Here is a 23846-nt window from a genome sequence, read left to right as displayed (position 1 = left end):
GTTTCCATCTTGGGCTTCACTGAAAAAGCCAACATTCTGTTATTTTAATTTTTTGTTTCTGATGCTGAATAAAATCCAGACATTTTGACAATATTTTGCTGCCCTGTCAGTCAAACTTGTCTGAGATTTGCTTAGGGAAAAAGAAATCAAACAAGTAGACAGATACTTTGAATAAAGTCTAAAGCCTAAACTAATCTGCTATGATTTGAAATTAACAAAGTATCTAAATGTTGTATTAAAACATGACATCAAATTTGGATAAGTCTTGCTGGGGAGAACATGCATGAAGGTATAACACCCAGTTTTCCACTCTGTCAATCTGCCAAAGTTTACCATTCACAATGCAGAGCCAGCTAAAAGGAAGAGCTTTCAGTGAATGGTTATGTGTGGAACAAATCCTTTATATAATCCTAATTCCAATGACAATGTGATGCTAAAATGGTATATTTTACACAGAAATTTTAGCTACTGATGGGTGTTCTTTTCTGAAGTCTATCACAGAAAACATTACCCACATTGGAAATCAGAGAAGAACCTATAGGGAAGAGGAGATTTTGAGAAATGTTTTGGATGTGCAGACAGGAAATTTTAAAAGTAAGTGATAATCCTTTGGCTTTAATATCATTAATAAATATTTTGATAAGAATTAGTTCAGAGACAACTAGTGAAAATTTTAGGCTTTTTTTTTCTTCTTTTTTCTACATGAGAAATGAAAACCTGAATGTCCATCTCCATCCTCAAACCTTGAAGTATTAAATAAGCAGCTTGGGAGACCTTGGAATTTGGAGCTTTGGAATTTATGTTCAGGCTCCTAGTGTTATGAATACACTATACAGAACTTTCTGTATAGAATAGAACATGTTAAATATGAGAGATCTAAAATCAGAGGGAGATATTCACCTTGCCTAACATACATCCCTGACTTTGGATGGCACTTGTTTGGTGGGATGACCTTGGCTGGATGTCAGATATGCACTAAGTTGTTCCATCGCTGCTGCCCTCAGCAGGAGAGGGAGGGAAGAAAGTAACATGGAAAAAATCTCCTCCCCACTTTCCTCCTAATTCTTAGCTTTGATTGCTGAGCAGACACCATATGGTACAGAATATCCCTTTGGTCAGTTTGAGCCAGCTGTGGCAGCTCTGTCCCTTTCCAAGATCTTCTCTGCTGCCAGTGTGGGACAGTGGGGAATGTTGCAGAGACAGTGACGATGATGTGCCAGTGCTGCACAGCAGTAGCCAGAGCACTGGTCTGTTACCAAACCCTTTCCAGCTACCAGTGCAAAGCACAGCACAACTGCTGTGGGAGGTTTAACTCCATCTCAGACAGACCAGACACACTCAGCTTCAAAGTGATAGAAAGAATTCTGTTCCCGTTTAAGAAACAGAAATGTCTCCATACAGGTGTGGGGTTTTTACATACTTATGTGATTTAAGTATGTAAGCTTTCAATAAAATTAATGAGCAGCCATTAGTGGAGTCTAAAAAGTAATTCTGATTGTTCTAAAGTTGATATACAATGTTTGATTAAATTGCCTAAAAGGGGGAATCCTTAATCCTAGTTATCTTTACAAGTTTTCAGTGGCTCCAGAACATAATTCCAGGTGTCTTGTAGGATCTGTATCATCAGTCGAGTATCTTTCAGAAATCTTAGGGCAAAAAACAATGGCTGCGCTGATATATAGACAAACAAACCTAAACCACAGTGTCTGGTTGTAATGAATTCTTTTTTTTTTTTTTTGCTGTACAGACTGTAAGGCTGTAAGTGCTGCCTAAAAATTGCCTCCAGTGTTATTTGGAGTTGCTTTAAATTATCTGAGAAAGCAGATGGGAGATCCATGCCTCTATGAAAATGGAGCTGGAAGCCAGTGAAGATAGTCTAGGACACAAATGGCACTTGCCATATTTCCTTAGATCAGTGAATTAAGTCTTTGAAGTCTACTGCCCGTACTGGAAACCTGTACGCATAATTCACATGTAGACACCACCCATGCTCATACAGGAATATGAAAAATATCACAGTTACCATGTGACCGCTGTTTAATTAAGGTATATCTAAATAATAACACAATTAGTCAAAGTACGCGTAATCAATATGTTGTCAATATTCCTGTTTCCAATGTGCAATGATATGTAAATGTATACTGCATTTTCTTGTCCACTGGAAATCTTCTATGCAACTCAGGAGCATAATTTCAGGAGCTAAAATTTCATTAATGAGATTAGGATGTTAGAATATGCTGTCTAAGATATTTCTCAGATCTACAAGTGGTTGATGAATTTGTATTGAGAAACAGGACTTTGTGCTGATGAACCACACCACAGGAATTCTGTGTAACATGTTGTTTGTTCAATGAAGGTGGGCTCATCCACTGCTGCAACCCCTGGGGCTCCTCACATCAGAAGGGGTAGAAGATTGCCATCAACTCTTCTATACTTTCCATCCTTTATGCACTTAATCTTCTATTCAGCCTTAAATACTTCTTATTTTCTTACTGACATTTCAAAGAAGCAGCACTTCCTGAGTAGGAAACCCACACTGACATGTGAAAAGTTTAATTAAATTGTCTAAATCTGGAATAGCAGTCAATTGTAATGATAGGATTCTTGACATAGAATCAGAGTCATAGAACAGTTTCAGTTGGAAGGACTTTTAAAGGTCCTTTTATCTTCTAGACCATGAGACACATTTTTTTAGTGCCATTACACATTTAGCAGATTATTATTCTGCCAGTAATGTTTGATTGTCTAGAAGAGAATGGGTTTCCTCTATAGTCTTTACTAACTCTACATAGATGTCCCAGATGCTCTAGAGCTCCTCAGTGGGATAAATACCTTTATATGAGCAACAGAATTAAGGTTGCAATGGTTTGACAACCCAAAACTCCTTCTATAGCTTGGAAAAATAATACTGGTATCTCTCCCAGAGATCAATTCATCCGCCCTTTCTTATGCAGTGCATTGTCCTTGGAGGATATTACAAAGTGAGACCAGAGTGACTAATTAAGACTTGTATGCCTTTTAGATATATAAAGTAGGGCAGATAAATCCCAAATATATGTACCTAAATTAGAAGGCTAGTCTACATTGATTCTCATATAGGCAATGCAGAAAGATTGATTCCTCCAAAGAGCTACTTGGAGCAGGCATCTAATTTAAGTGCTCTGTATATAGAATATCTTCTCATCCTTTGCTAATTACAGAGAAAACCTCAGGATTTTTACTTTCTCTGTCCTATTTTCTTTCATTTTAGGAGGCAAAAAGAAGATAAAAATGTCAGGGGGATGCCAACATCAAAAAATAATGAGAGATGTTATGACTGTGTTGCTTGAATGTGGTATGAAGTAAGGATGTGATCTGGTTTTGAAATATAAACAATACAATTTTAATATCTTTCAGTAATTTTCAGGATATGATGCCTAAACTGATAGAGCCTTTGCTACACAAATGATATTGTTGCCTCTGATTTTGACCAGAATTTTCACCTCAAGAACTATTAAAAATTTTGTTGAAGCTGATGTATTTTTGAACAAAGTTATTGAGAAAATGAAATTTTCAGTCAATGATATTATCAGAAAAGAATCAGAAAAGAACAGTAAATAGGAGGAGACTGTAACTTGTATGTTTGTAATTAACTTATTTTGTAGACAATTTATTATTAAATGTTGATGCAGGATTCTCTTAGATTTTAAAATAATGTAATAAACAAGTGAGATACTGAGAGACTCCCTGGGCTGAATCAGCCCTCTGATTATTACCCACTGCTGATACTCCACGCTGGCAGTGATGAGACTGAAAAAACAGAGTGTCAGGGCAATTAGAGGGACTCTAGGCATTGGGTCAAGTGGTTGATAGGGCAGGAGCACAGGTAGTGTTCTGCTCAGTACCTCTGGGGGTAGGGAAAAACAGTGAAAGGAATAGGAGAGCTCACATTATCAACAAGTGGCTCAAGGGTTGGTGTCATCAGCAGAATTTTGGGATCTTTGATCAGGGAGCAACTCATATGGCAACTGGCCTGCTGGAACTGGATGGGCTCCATCTCTGTTAAGGGCAGAAAGATTTCAGCCCATGAACTGGCAGAGCTCATTGAAAGGGCTTTAAACTAAGTTTGAAGGGGGAAGGGGATGCAGCTGGACTACCTGGAAGCAGGCCCAAGGTGGGGTAAGCCTGAGTTAGAGGTGAAATCAGTAGCCCAATTTAGGAAGGACCTTGAGATGCTGGAGTGCATCCAGAGGAGGGCAAAAAGCCTGGTGAGGGGCTTGGAACACAAGCCCTATGAGGAATGACTGAGGGACCTGGGGTTGTTTATCCTGGAAAAGAGGAGACTTAGAAGTGACCTTATCACCCTCTACAACTCCCTGAAAGGTGGCTGTAGCCAGGTGGGGTTTGTTCTCTTTTTCCAGGCAGCAACTGACAGAACCAGAGGACACAGTCTCAAGCTGCATCAAGGGAAATATAGGTTGGATATTAGGAAAAAGATTTTTACAGGAAGAGTGATAAAGTACTCTAATTGTCTGCCTGAGGAGGTGGTGGAGTCACACATCCCTAGATGTGTTAAAAAAAGATTGCATGTGCCACTTGGTGCCATGGTTTAGTTGAGGTGTTAGGGCATCGGTTGGATTTGATGATTTTTAAGGTCTCTTCCAACCTAGTGATTCTGTGATTCTGTGATATTACACCTCAAATAAGTTGGCCCTCATCACTGTAATTCTTGCCTGTTTTTTATGTTCATAGAATAAATATTTCTAATTCATCTAGAAAGAGTATCCTCTAAAAGAAGGAACATCTTGTAAGGAGTGTGACAAAGGGAACTCATTAGACATACCACAACTGACCACAGAGATAGGAAATTAGGGTAAACTTCTTCACAAAAATGTTAGCAAGCATTGGAATAGGTTGCCCAGAGAAGGAGTGGAGTTATTATTCCTGGAGGTATTTATAAGATATGACACTTAGGGATGTGGATTAGTGGTGGATTTGAGAGAGCTGGGTTAATGGTTGGACTTGTCCATCTTGGAGGTGTTTTCAACCTAAAAATTTCAATGATTCTATAAATTGGAAACAAAATAATGAAAGTGTTATTGCCTAACTCAGATAATGCTTTTCCAAGGTTGTACTTGGAATTCCAGTGCTTCTGGCTTGGAAAATAACCCCAATATCTCAATGTATATTTTTCTTGTATGAAAAACATATACCTGAATGATTATTTAATTCTCTTTTTCCAGCAATATTTCCAAAAATATTTTACTATTGATTATTTATTTACTGTTATTCTCAAATTAAAGCCTACTTCTTCAATATTAAAGGCATTCTATCAATGCTGAGTTTATTGCAATGAAATACAAAATAATAAAATAGTTGCTTGATATTTACTGTCTGACCATTTATGTAATCTGAAATATGAAACAAAGGGTATCACACAGGGATCTATTTCTATCTCTGTCAGAATTGGTATTACATGGCAGTGAAACTTCAGCTTCTAAACCAAGTGTCTGCCAGAGCAAGATATTTAATTTGCATGCATGACACTAGAGAAGAGGAAATTAATTTGGCTGAATACAATCAATACATATCTAATGGCAAACAACAGTTGAAATAAATCTTACTATTTTTATACCTCCAGGGTTTAATCCAGACATCTGTAATTAAGCACAGCTCTCCTCTCCTAAGGGTTCTGAGAACAGGATGTGTTAGAATGTGTTGGAAACCTCCATTCATTTGTGCTTCAGTCTGGCTTGTCTCAGGCACATATAAATCTCTGCTGCTAAATATAAGAGGACTTTCAAAAACAGTCTTTGTATTCATGATTATTTTCATAATTCAATTGCTGGGTTTTTTCCATTACTCTGTTTTACTTAATTTTGTTTTAAAAAAAGTGCAATAGAGGTAGCAGCCACTAAGCAGTACAGACTCCTCCAGCCTGATGTGCCTTTAGACCTCTGAGCTGGGGATTTGTTCATAACATGGTTTATTTATGAGCACAGATATTGTGAATTTATGTATAAATTGCATTCCAAACACTCACACAAGACCACAGTATATACATCAAAACACTTTGCAATAGCTCCCAGGGTCAGGGGCAAAAACAGTGGGCTGCTCTCTGAGAGTAGGTGAGCCAAGGGTATCCCAAAGTGTGAAGGACAGTGCCCTCATGAAGTAATGCAGACCCACAGGCCCTGAGCAAGAGGCACTGAGCAACTGTGGCCACTCCAAACTCAATCAGACAAAAGGCCAGTCGGCCAGGAAACCAGAAAGTTCAGAGCAATAAAACAGATTTGAAGATGAAAGCAGGAAATCAGGCTCCTGGGACCAAGACAATGCATAGACAGATGCAGGCATATCTGTGACGTGGCATAGGCAAAGATAGGGTCTGAACTTGATTGAACTTGAGAGGAGTAAAACTCTTACTTCTCACAGCATTTTCCCACAAAGCTTTCCTCATGGCAGTCTGATTCCAGGCAGCACAGCAGCACCAGATCAGTGCTGGCTTGAGCACTAGCAGCTGAGCCCCTAGTACAGCTGAGCCCCTAGTACAGAGCCCAAGGCTCTGACACTTGGTGCTGAATTCTGGAACTTGATACTCAGCTGAAACCAATGATAGCCTAGAGGTGTCAGCTTTGGCTGCTCTTGCTTCTTTATGTGCCCAACAGCACTCATGGCCACATGGCCTTGAAGCAAATCATGTAATAACACTTTGATATACAAGTAAAATATGGGAGCTATTCATAAATCCACGGGGCAGTGAAGCTTTGTGTTTTCCATAGGCGAGTCTATAACCAAAATAAGGTGAAACACATATCAATGCCTTGTGTATGCATCGTTGTCTTCTCTCAGAATGAAGGGAGGCTAAAATTATTGGTTTCAGTGTAGACATCTGGTCCACTGATCATGGAGGTGTAACACACTTGCCCACGGGGCAAGAACAGAGGAAGAAATAAGAAAAACCTTTTGTCTCTTGAGGCAATAACAGGGATATCACCTACAAGTTGCCATGCAGGCAAAACCGACTTGATTGGACGAAATTTAATTTAATTTGTTGAAAATGAAAACAGTATTGAGCAGTGAGAAATTAAGACAAAAGATGAAAATGCCTTCATCCACTCCTTTTCTCAAACTCAGCTTCACTCCATTTCCAAATCCTTTAAGCTGCACACAACACTCAGCAGTGTCCTACTCACTGACCTGCAGCATTTCACCTTTCTTAAATTCTTTTTAACCAGTGTGCCATCTTGTCTGCTGGGTTCAGCCTTGCCCTGAGTTGGCAAGGAGGCATCTGTTTATGGAACAGGGATTCCCCTTACAGAGACCATCCTTCATCCCCACCTCTGCCAGTGCCTGGGCACCTGCACCTGCCACACTACTATTTGTGTGCAGTCAGGGAGTCCTGCCTTGGCTCCCCAGCATACCAGACTCTGCAATGTCTTCTGCAATAGCAGCAAGGTGGAGAATGCTGTGGCATATGCTGGGGAACCTCTGTGCAGCAGTTTTTTACAAAGTTTAACAGCCTGTCTCTTGATGTTCAGATGAATATTCTGATTTGGTGCCACTCTGACAAATTGCCTAAGCTTATCCAAAATCTTAAGTGTAATGCACTACTAAATAGAAAAACGATGTTTGTAGCCTTAGAATAAGAGTATCTATGCATGTCTGGGAAACTTTCAGACTGAACAGAAAGTTGTCTAATTAATTTTAATGTTCTCAAGGTAACACAGTGTAGGGAGGTAGACAAACTATTTCTACCTGGTATACAAATGAATAGATGAGATTTTTGTAAATTTATCTATATACATATATTCATGGAGATATCAATACACATCCTATTCAAGTTTATATAAATTTTAATATTCATTAGTTTAGATGATTAATATCTTGTAATTCCTTATACGTCTATAAATAATATAGACTTAAATTAGCCTGTTACATTGTGAAAAGAAGAGCATTGCTAAGTCACATGTGTAATAAGATTCCTTCTAATACGTAATTCACATTTGTGGAATTTTGCAATATGTTCAGCATCTCCATATGTTGTTGTGGCATCATGCCAATTACAAATAAGCTTTCTATACAGTGCAGAGTTTTCATAGCCACACTTTAAAAATAACCTCAGAGGGGAAAGATAAAACATGGAAATCTGACAGAGAATCTGTCAAATGTCAGCTAGGATTACAGTTGCACAGAACTTCCAAGAGATAACTAGAGGCCTTTTATCTGCTGATTGCATGGCTGACTATAATTTTCAAATCAAAACGATGGTCCAAATCTGTCTGTCTATGAAAAACATTTTTTATGGGTTTCCATAATCAAGTTAAATTTAAAAAATGGTAATGTTATCTTGGGGAAAAACTAATACTTGTTGGCATTTGAATGGCAATGGGATGCACAGATAAAGACATGTTTAAATATATAAATTATAAAACCACTAATATATCCAAAATACTTATACCATCTTTTTTTTTGTCCCACAGGATTCTGTTCACAGGGGTTTTCACTATTCATAACATAAATATTCAACCACCGCTCTTAGGAATCGATTGCAATGAGCAGAACTGAAATTAAGTTTTCAATGTCTTGTTAATGATCTGTCTAGAACTTTACCTTAAGAACTTACAGCCTCCTATTGCATGGTGCCCCTTGTGGGGCCACAGATCCTGCTAGAAAATCTGCTCCTGTGTGGGCTCTTCTCCCCAGGATCACAGGTCATGCCAGAAGCCTGCTCCAGATGAGGCTCCCCACAACATCTTTCAGAGCATACGCACTGCATATCCACTGCTGTGGCACGGCATCCTTCTTAGGCTACATTTGCTCTAACGTGGACTTCCATGGCCTGCAGAGAGCTGACCTGCTTCATTATGGTCTTCATCATGGGCTACCACGCAGTCTCTGTTCTGGTGCCTGAAAAGCCTCTTATGCTTCTTCTTCACTGATCTTGGTATCTGCAGAATTTTCTGTCATGTATTCTCACTCCTCTGTCCTGGGTGCTGTTTTACTGCAAGTTTTTGGGTGTGTTTATTTTGTTCCATCTTCTTAAATACGTTGCCCCAGAGGTGCTGCCACCACCGCTGATGGGCTTGACCTTGACCAGCAGCAGGTCTGTCTGGGAACTGGCTGGCATTGGCGCTATTGGACCTGGGGCAAGCTTCTCACAGAGGCCACCCCTGCAGCCTCCCCATTAACAAAATCTTGCCATGCAAAAGCAGTATATTTGTCAAAAGTTATTAAGGTTCCTAGGATGATCTTGAACATATTTTCTGGATTCTTTGAGATTTTCCTTAATAATTCCAACACTAGAAAAAAATAATCATGAAACAAATATGAAATGCATTCAAGAGGATTTAATTCAGGCTTTTCTTTGTACAGCAAGAGAAGTTGTAAGCTGCTACCCCCTTAATATTTTATAGTAAAATCAACCCATATATAATAATAATCAGATATCAACATTTTGACATGAGAAGTTAATTATTTGAAGCTAGTTTCCTTTCAGTAATGTGCAGAAAACTCTCAAATATTAAGCGAAATCAGAGATAAAGTCCGACTCTGAAAGAGTACTAAGAAGATGGAGTACTGCTTTGCTGACATTCTGAAAGAAATAGCTTAGAATTTTGTATTATTTTAGTTTTTGGTTTTGTTTTGTTTTTTTTTTTAAGGAAATCATCGACATTCAGGTAACACTGATATTCATCAAATTTTTAAAAGCTGTACTCCAGTATGGTGGGAAACTGTTCACCTACGTTTTTACAGATAAAATCATGCAGTTGACTAAATTTATTGGCAAAACTATTGAAGCCTGACAAATTAACTGATGCTTCAAATCCTCATGCATTCATAAACCACCCAATTTCTCATTTAAATTTGGAGCTATCTGATAGATACATCTAGAGAGCATAGCCACATAAAATATAGCATAAATTGATTGGTCTTGTCCTTCCTAAATAGGCTAATTTTCTTCCCAATTCCAAATTTTAATTTGCATTGTGAAATCCGTAGTATGTATTCTGGAAAAGGGAGATGACAAGAACGTGCCACTCTTTTTCGATTTATTTATTTTTTATGTATTAAGAACTATTATTAAGTCTTTTTTGTACACATGAACCTAAGACATGGACACAAGATTCTTGCTTTTGTCTCAAGCTCTCAAAGTAATATCTCCTAACATGTAATGGCATTCTAGGATGTTTCAATAAACACTGAATACATGCATGTGGTCAACTGAACATAGCCTTTCATCTCCTTTTGTAGCCATTTGATTTGAAGAGGTTTGCTCTAAAAGTAATTTTTTTCCTTAATGACTACAATAGAGGATGAAAACTACTGGTTCAGATGAAAATACTCTTAGCAACAATGAATGCAAAAAGTCAAGATGAGTTACTTGAGTAAATGAACAACTTCTCAATTTTGAATATTGCATTTCTCTTTGAATTTTCAGAGAAATTACAAGTTAACAAACTTGAAGGAGATTAAATCTGTATTATGATATAAACCCTAGCTCTCAAGTAAACATCACACAGCTGCTTGATCACTCCTCCACCATTGAGATGGGAGAGAGAGTCAGAAGAATAAAAGTGAGAAAATTCATGGACTGAGTTAAAAACAGTTTAATAAGTAAAGCAAAAGCGCTTCACAGAAGTAAAGAAATAATTTATTCACTCTTTCCCATAGGCAGGCAGGTATTCGGCCATCACCAATATTTCAGGGCACCATCACACATAATAGTCACTTGGGAAGACAAATGCCATCACTCTGAATATCCTCTCTTCCTTCCTCTTTCCTCAGATTTGTATATTGAGCACGTTGCCATATGATCAGGAATATAACCCTTTGGTCAGTTGGGGGCAGTTGTCTGGCTATGTCCCCCGCAAATTCCCATGTATCTCCAGCCTCCTTGTTGTGAAAGGTGATGTGAGAAGCAGAAAAGGCCTTGACCCTGTGTAAATACTGGTCAACCATACCAAAACATCCCTGTATTATCAACACTTTTTCCAGCACAAACCCAAAATTTAGCCATATACTAACTATTCTGGAGAAGATTAACTCTACCCCTGTAGAGCAACTCCTGGAGTACAATGCAGTCATTGGGCACAGCCAGCAGGGCTGCATGAGGGGAAAGTCCTATTTTTGATCCTGATTTTCTTCTACAACAGGGCAATCCACAGAGGTGATCAAGGAAAGCCAGTTGATGTAATCCCTTTGGAATTCTGCAAAGCTTTCAGTACTGCCTCTCACAGTATCCTTCTGAAGAAGATGCCCAGCACATCTGAAAAGCCACGATGGGTGAGCACCTGGTCAGGCGCAGAAGGTTGTGGTAAGTGTGGTGCCATCAGGCTGGCATCCCATCACTAGTGGGTTCCACAGGGATCCATCCTCAGTTCTCAAGTTCTCTTCAACATCTTTATTAATGACTGGAATGCAGGACTTGAGGGAATGCTGAGTCAGTTTGCTGACAACACCAAACTGGGAGGAGCTTTCCACTCACTCAAGGGCAGAGAGGCCCCTTAGAGAAACCTCAAAAAATTAAAGATGGCGCTATCACCAACCATATGAAGTTTAACAAGGGCAAGTGCTGAATTCTGCACCTAGGCTGGGGCAACCCTGGTTGTGTGTATAGACCAGGGAAAGAGAGGCTGGAGAACAGCACTGTGGAAAGGGACCTGGTTAGTGACAGGTTGAACATAAGTCTTTGTGTCCTGGCAGCCAGGAGGGCCAATTGTGTCCTGGGGGCATCAGGTACAGCACACCAGCCAGGCAAAGGAGGAGATTGTCCTGCTCTGCTCTGCACTGGGGTGGCCTCACCTTGAATTCTGTGTAGAGTTATGAGTGCCACAATAAAAGGAATATATTAAGCCATTAGACAACATCCAAAGGAGGACAATGAGGATGGTGAAGGGTCTGGAGGTGAACCTGTATGAGGAGTGGCTAAGGTTACTCGGTGTGTTCAGCCTGGAGGAGAGAAGACTAAGACGAGACCTCATTGCAGTCTTCAATATCTTCAAGATGGGAAATGGAGGAGCAGGTACAAATCTCCTCACTCACATGACCAGTAACAAGACCCAAGGGAATGGCCTGATACTGAGACAGGTGGAGGTTTAGATTGGATATCAGGGAAAGCTTTTCACCCAAAAGGGAGATTGAGCATTGGTGGGCTCCATTAGGCTCATTCACACTCTAACTATTCATCTCTTGGTGAAAAGTAAAATAGGCCCAAAATTTTCTGCTTTTACTTTAAAATTCCATTAATACATATGCCTCAGACTGAGATTTCGTCAAGATGATTTGGAAGCTACCCAAGCTTAGAGATCTTCCTGAGCCCCTTCTTAAAATATATTGCAGATACATGTTTTTGCTATAAATATTGAAGAAGGCTTGCTTTAGGATTTTATACATTCAGGAAATGTGACTCACTTGTTTGAGCTCCTTTTGACCTGTACTACTGAGGTAAAGTTGTCTAATTCCAAATCCACCGGCTGCAAACTGCTCTCGAGACTGCTCCAGTCAGATCCTTTGCACTAGTCAGCAAACTCACACTGAATAAAGACAAGATACAAATATCTTCTTAGATAAAAGAGCTCCAGACATATGTACAATCCATAATAGACTAATGCAATACCAAAGTAAAATAACTGTAGCAGGATAAAATTATGACAACCTCTGTTTTTTACTATGTGAGTACGGACAAAAGAATATTTTTCTTGCATGTTGACTAGGAGCTTCTCAATGGAACATCGTCCTGTGAGGATATTGCCTCTTACTGTAACAAAGAAGAAGTACGGGAGGAAAAAGAAGTAATTACTAATGTCATAGGAAAATTTAATGATCCAACATCTAAATATCTCTATTCTTGAAAAGGCAGCTGAGAAGAAAGTGTTCATGTTATTACACTTGTGGTAAAGTGGTTTGCACTAGAGTGCATTCAGCTCAGAAAAAAATCCTCTCTGAAAAACAATACAAGTTAAATATTACATTTTCAGTAAGTTTATTCAGACATTACTGGAACCAGACTCTATCTCCAGAGAACTGTGAAACAAAGAAATCTGTCAGACTGAAATAAGCATCAACCTTTATATGGAACATAATCTCCTCTTAATAAATACAAAAGATACATCCAAAATAGTATTTGTCTAGGATTTGCCCAGTATGACATGATCATAAAGTCTGTTAAGAGACTCTCTAAGCCCTTTCAAAACACCATAGCGATAAAAAGCATGGATATGAAGTAATTTAAGTAGCACACTGAACAAATATATCTAGGAATACTAAGCATGAATTATTCTTATGGTAATTCTGGGAAATTGTAAAGAAGCCGTGCCAGCAATGACAGCAATGGCAGCATGAGGGCATCACAAGATCATAGATATATAGCCAGCTGCCATTAGATGCACTTGCAAGCCAACGTTCACATACCCACATAAAAATAGCATCCCTTCATTGCATAATTGCTTTCAAAGAGGCCATTAGGGAAACCATTTTGTAAAAAAAAAAAATATTGCTAATCCATTCTTTTACTTCATTTTTTTACAAAGCAAATCACTGATAATCTGACCTATCAACAGTTAAGAAACAGAGATCTTTTTTTTTACCTTATAATTTTTTGCTACACATGTAGTGTAAATTTGCTTTGCGTTGTTTCAGAAAATGCATTTTCATCCACAAGGCCTTTCAATCCTTAAGCAATATAAGGCTACTTTTTCCTCATAAAATGTCAAAGTATTACCCTTATCAGAGATCTATTTCTAAGACAGAAACATCTTGACTCTAGCACAGATTATTAAATATAAAAATAATAACAATGGCCTATTTTTTTCCCTTTAGATATGAAAAAATCTATTTTCAGTTTATGTCTGGAACAGGAAAATAGAAATATTATCTAAATAATACAAGACTAAACATAGCTGTCACAGTATCCAATTTGTAGTCGTATCTGGTAATGGATACTTGGAAAACAAGACAGGACTTTGAAGATAGGAACAGTATATGGACTTTTTTCTCCAAATCATCTCCCAACTTCCAACTGTGGAATAAGTAATTTCTAACTTGGAAGTAAGATGTTTGTCTCTGACCACACAGATTTTCTTTCCAATTTTGCAGAATCCATAAGGTTTATTGCCATCCAAGTTACAGGTTAAATAATGTTTTGTATGAAGATTTCAAGGGCTATTATTTTGTGTTAAAGTAAAATAACAGTAAATAAAGAAAAGCAACTGAACTAAAAATGTCTCAGCACTCCCCACTTGCAGTTTTGAGATGACCATGCTCTATTATGCTTAAGATTATTATTGATTATGATTTATTTAAGAAACCCATTATTCTGTGCTGTGTGTATCCTTTTGTGCATCAATGAAGAAAGCAGCCTTCCCATCTACTTCCTTCATTTACTTCCTACTCCTATTCCTATTCCTATTCCTATTCCTATTCCTATTCCTATTCCTATTCCTATTCTATTCTATTCCTATTCCTATTCCTATTCCTATTCCTATTCCTATTCCTATTCCTATTCCTACCTCCATATTTATTTACTGCTTTTGAGAGTTCTCCAAAGTCTGTCTTTCTGCAGTGGCTTCTTACATAATCTCCTGTTAATACCTTTGCTTTTTATACTGTCACACTGCTGAGGAAGTTCAGGGTGCATAGGAGACTGGAAGGGGACACAGCTGTAACAGGTGACCCAAACTAACCAAAGGGATATTCCAAAAAATATGACATCATGCTCAGTGTAAAAACTGTAAAAGGAAGAAGGAGAAAGAGGTTGACATTTGGAGTGATGATGTTTGTCTTCCAAAGTCAGTGTTATGCACAATGGGGCCCTGCTCTCCTGGAGATGGCTGAACATCTGTCTGCCCATGGGAAGCAGTGAATTACTTCCTTGTTTTGCTTTGTTTGTGTGTGTTTGGCTTTTGCTTTTCATATTAAACTGTCTTTATCTCAACCCATGCGTTTTCTAGCTTGTAGGCTTCTGATTTGCACTTCAATCCCACTCTTGGGGAAGTGAGCCTCTGTAGGGCTTGAATGAATGGCTGGGGTTTAACAACAACAGCAACAGAAATAAAACCGGCAAAATATATCTTTCCACTAAAAAAAGGATTGTCTAGGAATATAGCAAAACTTGCTAAAATTATTCCTCTTGTTTTAACTGGAAGTCAGGGTGCATAGCATGAATATCTAAATTCTCTGGAATTTCCATCTCAATGACAGGAAAACAAGCTGACTGCTGCAGTCATTGCAGTTTCTTGTATCTCTGAGGACAAATGAAACAAAGTTTCTCTGTTCTGGCACTCAAATTTTTTTCATCATGATTTGATGTTTTGGGGGTATTACATTCTTTTTATTCAGACTTCCACTTAATAACATCTTTGCAAGAAATATTTCATTAATTTTAGGGAGCCTTTACTATATTAGGAAAAAAAATGCAAAGAAGTCTAATAATATTAAGTTAATTTCTCTCTCTGCAACACTCCATTAAATAGGAAAATGCAACCTCAATTACAAGAGCAAAGAAACAAAGCATCTCTGAAAGTTCAAGCTAAATCCCAAGACATTGCATGAAACTTTGGAGCAGGGAACTTAAAGTTATTCAAATTGCAACAGCGTTCTTTATCACCTCTTAAGTTAAAGAACTGAGGTTTTAAAAATTCTATTAGTGGAAAGAATTTCCTGACAACAAGAAAGAAATCCTCCTAAAAATCAAAGCTAGATAGTCAATTTAGCCAAATAACTGCAATATTGTGATTCTAACATCACTAACTACCAGAGACACAGTAGCTTAAAAGTGAACTTACTCAGAAAAAAAAAAAAGGTCATCATGTCACTTAGCAGGAACTTTTGCTTGATGGGCAATAGTCTCAAAATGCAGATTTTGGTATATTCCAGGAGTATGTTTTACTACATTTCAGGAGACTCTCCCCAATAGCCTCTGCTAAGGAATTAAGATATTATCAGTAACTTATGAAAGACTCTTTTATGCCTACACATTCCAGACAGGGGATCCAAGATGACTTTTACTCTTAGTATTTAATATCTTATAAACAAATATTTTTGGTTTTTTTAACCTAAAACAGAATAAATCCATAAATCATTAATTCAAGACTCAGAAAGTAAGCTTCCTTTAAAAGAAACAGGTAAGTTTTGGTCAGATACTGTAGGAACATAGTCAAGAGTCAACAGAATGAAATAGGAAATTTATTTTTCTTACATGAAAGCATTTTTTATACAATGTATTTCACGTTTTTATTGATTTCCTGATTTTATATCTGCTTTGAGAATATATGGGGGTTTTTATCATATTTTACTCTTGATTAAGGTGTTCTGGTATTATGGTTTTTTATTTGAACTTTAACTGTGAGTCAAAGTATGGACTTGGCTCTTAATGAGGTAAATATACAGTCATAAAAAATGGTTCAGTAAACAGACATGCAATTGGGAATTCAAAAATGGGCATTTGAAGATAAAATTAAAAAAAAACATGAAGTAGAATGGCACTGAATTAGTTGATATAATAATAATAGTGAGTTTTAACATTTCCCTTCTTTAACAAACATAAGCACACATTCTATACATACCCATACGCAGGCAGACACACATAAAGTCATTTTACTAAGATTATGTAGGCAATTCTGCTTTGTTATTTTTTACAAAACAAAAATTGTATCGATGTGTTTATTTGAAAGTAAAAGCCTTTATATCTCTCAGGATAAACATGTTATTGTGACAGGAATCACGCAGAGAGTAAAAGATATTTTATGAAAAGCTCTAATTGAAAGGATCATCTCTGACTGGTTGGACCAGGATTGAAAAATCGTGTTACAGAGTATTTCTGCCAAGGTACATATGAGAGATATATAATCATCCATCCATGTCTCCCTTCAAAAGCTCAGCTGGTAGAGCAGATGGTGGAAGTATGGCCTGCAGGAATCCCTAAGTCTCTGGTTCAATTCCAGATTGAAGGAGGTCCTTGGTTTTCATCCAAAGCAACCAGGCCTGGCTTGAGTAGTGGGCCCATGGGAATCTCTGAGACAGGAGCAAGTGCAAGGTGCTGCACCTGGGTCACAGCAATCCCCTGTATCAACACAGGCTGTGCACATTGAGAGCAGCCCTGACAAGAAGGACCTGGCTGAGAGGCTGGACCTGACCCAGCCTTGGGCACTCACAGCCCAGAGAGCCAAACGTGTCCTGGGCTGCATCCAGAGCAGCGTGGGCAGCAGGGACAGGGAGGGGATTCTGCCCCTCTGCTGTGCTCTGGTGCAACCCCACCTGCAGGGCTGTATCAACCCTGGGGTCTGCAGCAAAGGAAGGACATTGATCTGCTGGAGAGAGTTGAGATGAAGCCATCAATATTATTAGATGGATGGAGGAGCTGGGACAGGCTGGGAGAGTTGGGACTGTTCAGCCTGGAGAAGAAATGGCTCAGGGGTGAGGTAATTGCAGCCTTCCAGTACCCAAAAGGAGCCTACAAGATAATTAGAGAGACTTTTTGCAAGGGATGTAGTGATAGGACAAGGGAAAAGGGCTTCAAACTGAAAGAGAGTAGGTTTAGATTAGGATACTAGGAAAAAATTAATTACTATGGGGATAATGAAGCACTAGAATAGTTTGGCCAGAGAAGTTGTGGATGCTCCATCCTTGTGAATGATCAAGGCCAGGCTGGATTGAGCGCTTGGTGCAACCTAGACTAATGAAAGGTGTCCCTGCCTGTGGAAGGAGAGTTAGAATGAGGTGCTCTCTAAGATTCCTTCCAACCCAAGCCATCCTGTTAGTCTGTGAGCCTATGATATTTGCACCATATCCTTTTAATATTCCTCTAGGGCATATATAATGTGTTTTGATGGTTCTAAATTGTCTCAGCAATGCAGCATTTGAATCTGTGTAAAGTAGCAGGAGCAGATGCTAATCTCTGGGATTTATCACTCTACAGGCTCTTGCTGATGTTGCTAATGCGAGTTCCTAGTAAGTTATAGAATTATGCCTGTAACTTCCCAGTCTGTAACTTTGACTGATTCCTTCCCAGTCTATTAGTTCTGCACCTGTAATCTCCACATTATTGCTTTAAACATAATTAGTTTGTACAGAGTTGTATACATTATTGCAGCAATGGTTCTAAGGAGAAAAGTCTTCCACAAATATTTTGGAGCATGTTTCAGCTGTATGCTCTAATGCCTTTTATTCAGATCCCTCTCATTCTGACCATGTCATCAAAGTTCACTTCACTTTAAGACTCTTCTCTTTGCAACAATTTCTGAAGGCTTGCTCATCTGTTTTGGTGTCAACTACAAGGTCTACAGAGAAATTTCCTTAATTTACTCTTTAATTTACATTCAGAAAATTCTATTACATTCAAACCAGGATCTAAGTGCCTGAATATTAAGCAGGAATAAGAGCTTCTTATACTAAAATAAACTGGATGAAATCAAGCAGGAGAAAATAAATATAGGGCACAAGACTCTGTCAGATCTGCTAGGTTGTGAAAGACTACTAAATACTTAACAGAAAATTGTCATTGTTTTTTAATCCAGTCTTCTATTGAAAATTGTGAAATATCGAGATCATAATCCCCAAAGGCATTCAACAGATATGAAGCTCATTGAAATTCAAGATGTGCAACACTAAAACTTCTGGATGATACATGAGATGCCCTTGCAGGATTTCCCAACCTTTATCTTCTGGTGGTCAGATTCCACTTCTTTTATTTTATAGGACACCATAAAGAGCAATATATAGCCTGGTTGTGGAGATCACAAAAGTTTGCAAAAAGAGATTTCTAAAAAATTGACTTAATTGGAACTGTTATGAATGCTTTGCAAGCTGGAAAGTTATTAAGTTAGGTTTTGTCATCTGAAAAATTTAAAGTAGACTTCTCAGTAGAATCTTCTGAAGTTTAACATGAAATAAACATTTTTCTCAAGACAGAATTGCAGTAAATGCTATTTCATTTTTAATACCTCTATCACAATTCACATTCAAGTACCATTTCATAGTTTAGTAAATTGGCAAATTGCAAAGGGATATGTCATAAATAGAAACATGAATGCTGAAAGTACTGAACTGTCATTTAGTGTAAGGAAGTTAGTAGTCAAAAGTAAAAACTGTGCGTTAAGCCAACTACCTTTCTTGAAAAGATAAATGTTTAAAGTTACAAGTTTCTTTTAGTATAAATATAATAGCTGTTCTTTCTTTTCTAAATTTGTCAAGTTTAGAAATTTCATTTTATCATTACATTCCTAAAATAGAGCTGTTAAAAATATTTTTAGTGGTAAAGGTAAGTGTTGTTTGAAAGTTCTGAAATATGCAAGTATCTCTTCAGTTCTTTACTGCTGCAGTAGTAGAACCTGTTTTGGTGGACTTAGTGGTCTGAACACACAAAAAAAAATTATAATATCATCAGTTCTAACTTACTAGATAGTGCCTTCTTAGTTACTGACATTAAAAAAATACTCTCTGCAGGTCTATTTTCAGATATGCTGCTCATAATAGAGAACAATTTCAACCTATGGAGAAAATGAATGACAGGTGGCATTGTTTCTTTTTCTAATAAACACAGTGAGAATTGGACTGAAGTCTGAAAGACCTTTTGTCAGTAACACAATAAAGAGTGTGAAAGGGAGCCTGCACTTCTAACAACTCTGAAGACGTTTGACACCTGCTCCACAAGTTTTTTAATTGCTTAAATATGCAACGTTCCAGGGAAAAAGTTATCAACAGAATGAATCACAGCACAAAGAAAGCAATGCTTTGTTAATTACAAGAAAGGTCAGTGTGTATTTCCCGCAGTTTTTTGTTTGGTTGGTTAGTTTTGAGGGTTTTTTTGTTTTGTTTTAGTTTTTTTTGTGTGGTTTGGTTTAGGTTTTGTTTTCAGTTTGGTTTGTTTTGGTTTTGGTTTTGTTTTTGTTTTTGTTGGAGAAGGGGAAAATAGATTCAGCATTTTTTTTTCAGTTAGGTATAAGAAATAACTTTTCATGCTTAGTGATTCCAGTGAAGCCCTGGATTGCCTATCAGTGTGTTAGCAGCAAACACTGAGCCTTTTTTACTACCTTTGATACTCATGTATAAGAAAGCGCCCTTGGAATTTAATGGTAATTTCCAGATTACTCTAAGAGGACTCTTCAGACAACTGTTCTGATGGTGCTATTGAACTTTAAAATCTTTAGCATGTGGCCATTAAGTATTCTGCAAATGCTTTCCACACCTGATGTGCTCTTATAAGCTGCCAGGATTTAGCAATTGACCTGTGATGGATGAAGTGAGAAAAGCAAAAAGCAGTCTGTAGAGTACCAGTGTCCAAACTCTTGCTCTGAGTCTGACTGACTTCTATGAGCCATATTGAAGTTTTATATCTAGCCAAAGAAAAGAGGTTTTGCTTTGTCTCTATCACACATTCAACAAAGTCCTTCACATTTAAAGTGTGAAACCTGGCTTATAAAATCAAGTTTCTACAAGCAACTTCTATTCAAAAGGGTGTGGGTTTTTTCTTATCCCCCTCTTTTCCCTTCCCTCCTCCACCCACCCAGTGTGAACTTTTTCAGGGAATTTTAGTGATAGAACTTAGGTATGTGATGTGTCTTCTTGAAGTAGTATCAAGGGTATAGAATCATCTTGATTTTTACACCTCCTCATGCATAGTAAAATAATCCTGCTTTTTTCAGGAACTGCAGGAACTCCAGCGTTGAAAATGTTTAAGTGGTTTTAGCTGTTCACTTGAATTGGTGTGGTCTCACTGGACAAGATCAGAATAAACTGAAATCATTCCCATTTGCTATGTATATTGAGTATGCATGTGTTTGTTCATATTTTCAAATGTAAGGACTGTTCCACAGTCCTGCTAACTACTGGTTTTAGTCCTTCAATGTGGAAAAAATTATATATGTTAGCAGCAAACATCCTTAATCACTACTTTTCTTAAATAGGTTTGATTTCTGGTTTAGATACTGCAGTGTTTGTTAGTTATCATATTCATTTCAGTAAATACAGACAAGAGCTCTGTTCATGAAAAATACCTAGTTATAACTCTCTCTCTGATTTCCTAGAAATATGCTTGTATTTTTACAAAGAACTATGCTGAACCATCAACTTCAAACATCTAAACATCTACATGTTTTATACATTGTCTTTTGATCACATTTATTTTCAGACTTGTGCAGTTACTGTGAATTCCTGAGAGCAATCTGAATATAAAAAAAAATTAATCTGAGAGTTACCTTAGGGTAGTCCTCAGCCATAGAAGATACTTCATAAATATTTGCATCACCTATTTGCCCTGTCAAAGGAGGATAAGGAATTAAGTTGTGCTTGGGGAACAGAGAAATAATTGCAGCAATTCAAAGTAATGCTGTTTCCAACTCTGAATTTATGGCATGGTACCAGTTAGACTTCAAGGAAGATATGTTGTGTTTCTGCTGGCTGAAAACTATCATGTCAGGAAGAACTCTTTGGGAGAGCTATTCATGCCCACACTGTTGGCTGTGAGATGTCATAGCTTTGGTTCAAATTTCCACACTGTTTGATACACAGTACAATCCTACAGTGCACACAGACTCTATAAATCCCATTTACTTCCATCAATTCCATGTCTCTCAGAGATCCACTGGCCTGTGACAAATGGTGATAAAGTCAGACTGTATATGCAAAAGAGTCAGATGCCATTTGTCATGACATTTAGTCCACAGTAAGGAGGACTGGGTTTGTTCTGTTTCTTCTGGATGCAAACCTAACTTCTCTTCCATATTACAGAAAAAAATGCCTATCATATTGGGCATTTCAACAGCACTTGTGAAATGCATCCAGGATTTAAAAAGTTTAATAAATTGTGTGAAAGAAGCATGGAGCCCTTATCAGCTACCTAATCTGTTCCTTGGTCCCCAGCTGAGGATCAAATATGATGAATAGATAAGGTTTTTGCTTATTCAATAAAGGCCTGGGGTTAGAGGGAGGATCCTGATAGAAGTATTACAGAAAGCATTTTCTTCATGTTTATCAGAGTCTAAGTTAATACAGAAAAATCCAGTGTGAAGTCAGGCTTACTAATGAAACCATGACTGATGAATTCACATCATGTGCAAACATTTTTCCTCTTAATTTTGCATTTTTTCTTTTTTTTTCCTTCTATGTTGAAAACAATATATTATTTCATTTTTAATATAATAAACATGTAAATTGATTTCTTCTTTTTTTCCCTTCTCTTTTTTCATCCAATACTAATGGTTTTATAAATGAACATCTTGAAAATTAATCTACAAAGAAGAAACATTTTTTCAATAATTCAGATTAAAATTTATTATACTATTTCCATTGATTTCAGTGCACTTCTTTCTGTCCAAAAATAAATTCTCAATTCGGATTCAGAGCATGTTTTGTTTTCAGCATAAGACCATATTTCACATCATAGGAAATCAAAGAGATTACTATTGTGATATTGATTGAGTGTAAGCTTATTTTTTAATTTAAAAAAAACGTACCTTTAAAATTAATGCTGCAGCATCAGGAAAATTTTATTAATTTTGAACTTTCTTCACACTGAGAATTCCCCTACATACTTGAAAGGGGTAAAACTTATATATTTGGAAGGGAAAAAATATTATGTAAGAAGAGAAGCAGTCTCTAAAATACAACAGTTAGTTTATAACCATCTTTAGTTTAACTTCATCAGCAGGATCTGCTATTGCCTCTGTACTAAAAGAATGAAATAAGATAATCTTTTAATGGCAAACATGTAAAATCTCCCTTCATCACATATTTAAATAATAAATCTGACTACAACTCAAGCAATAAAAATTAATCTTTTGCTTGTTGCAAGCATACCTGTAATGTAACCCTGATTTGTTCCCCAAATATACCTCTCAATGGTAATATCAGAATTAAAATAAAATTGCAAAAAAATTTACAGCTGAAATGTTCACAACCCATATCTAATAGTCTGTCATGGGAATAATTACCCGTAATGGGTATCCAAGGGATATAATTGTCTGCTGCTGTGAATTAGGAGTGCCACAGGTGGTGTTAATCACTTGGAATGTATTGGAGTAGAACAGCAGCCAGAGATGGAGCCTGCTTAAGCTTGATTTGTGGAACTATTGTTTCTGGACGCTTCAGACATAAATTGAGCACGTGGTGGTAATAATACACACTCAAGTAGTTATATTGAAACAAAGGGGTATAAATAAATATAAAAATAAAAAGCAGGGGAAAGTTTTGTTCCTTAGCAAAGGTTACAGAAATGGTAATGAGCAGTGTTGTTCTGTGTTGTGGAGCTTGCATTTTTTGATGGGGAACACAAAACAAAAGGAGGTCAGTTGCTGCTTTTATTCCTTGAACCTACCTGGTACATATCAGCAAAAGAGCTTTCATCAATTAGGTACTCTACAATTTTCCCTTTTATGGAATCCCATAATTACTGACATTGGAAAATATTTATGAGATCCTCGAGTTCTGTGGTGTATGATTTATATACGTATATCCAAGTGTAGAGCTTTCTTTGATGAGGAATGTAAAATTTTCTTAAAATACGATATTGATTTATTACAATGTCACCATCTAAATTTAAGAACACATCATCAATAGCTTCTCAGAAATATCATGGACACCAATGAAAATGAACTGACTTGAATTTGTGTGAAATATGTAAGCATACAATAACTAAATAAGTGTGATGATACCGGGTCAAAGCTAGAGCAAAGTCAAGGCCTTGACTGGATATGCATAAATAAATTAGAGGCAGAACAACTGAGTCTGTGAATGACACCATATGTCTTTGAAGATGGTGATAAAATCCAAAATATAATTACTCTAATCTTTTAAAGGAATTAGTCTGTAAGCCCTCTATAAACTCAAATAACAAAAACAGTTCCCCCTCTAAGATACGAGGTAGTGGACAG

General features: G+C 37.3%; 1 long non-coding RNA gene across 1 annotated transcript; it reads left to right on the top strand.

The window, feature by feature from the left end:
* Window positions 1–19692: 19692 nt before the first annotated feature.
* Window positions 19693–20727, top strand: LOC135443640 (uncharacterized). Its single transcript, XR_010439087.1, has 2 exons — window positions 19693–19728; window positions 20622–20727. It is a non-coding gene; the product is annotated as an uncharacterized LOC135443640 (long non-coding RNA).
* The last annotated feature ends 3119 nt before the right edge of the window (window positions 20728–23846 follow it).

The sequence above is a fragment of the Zonotrichia leucophrys genome, chromosome 1, assembly GCF_028769735.1.
Source record: "Zonotrichia leucophrys gambelii isolate GWCS_2022_RI chromosome 1, RI_Zleu_2.0, whole genome shotgun sequence".
Taxonomy (NCBI): Eukaryota; Metazoa; Chordata; class Aves; order Passeriformes; family Passerellidae; genus Zonotrichia; species Zonotrichia leucophrys.
Note: the sequence above shows the minus strand (reverse complement) of the source record. Positions and strands in the feature narration are given on the sequence as shown.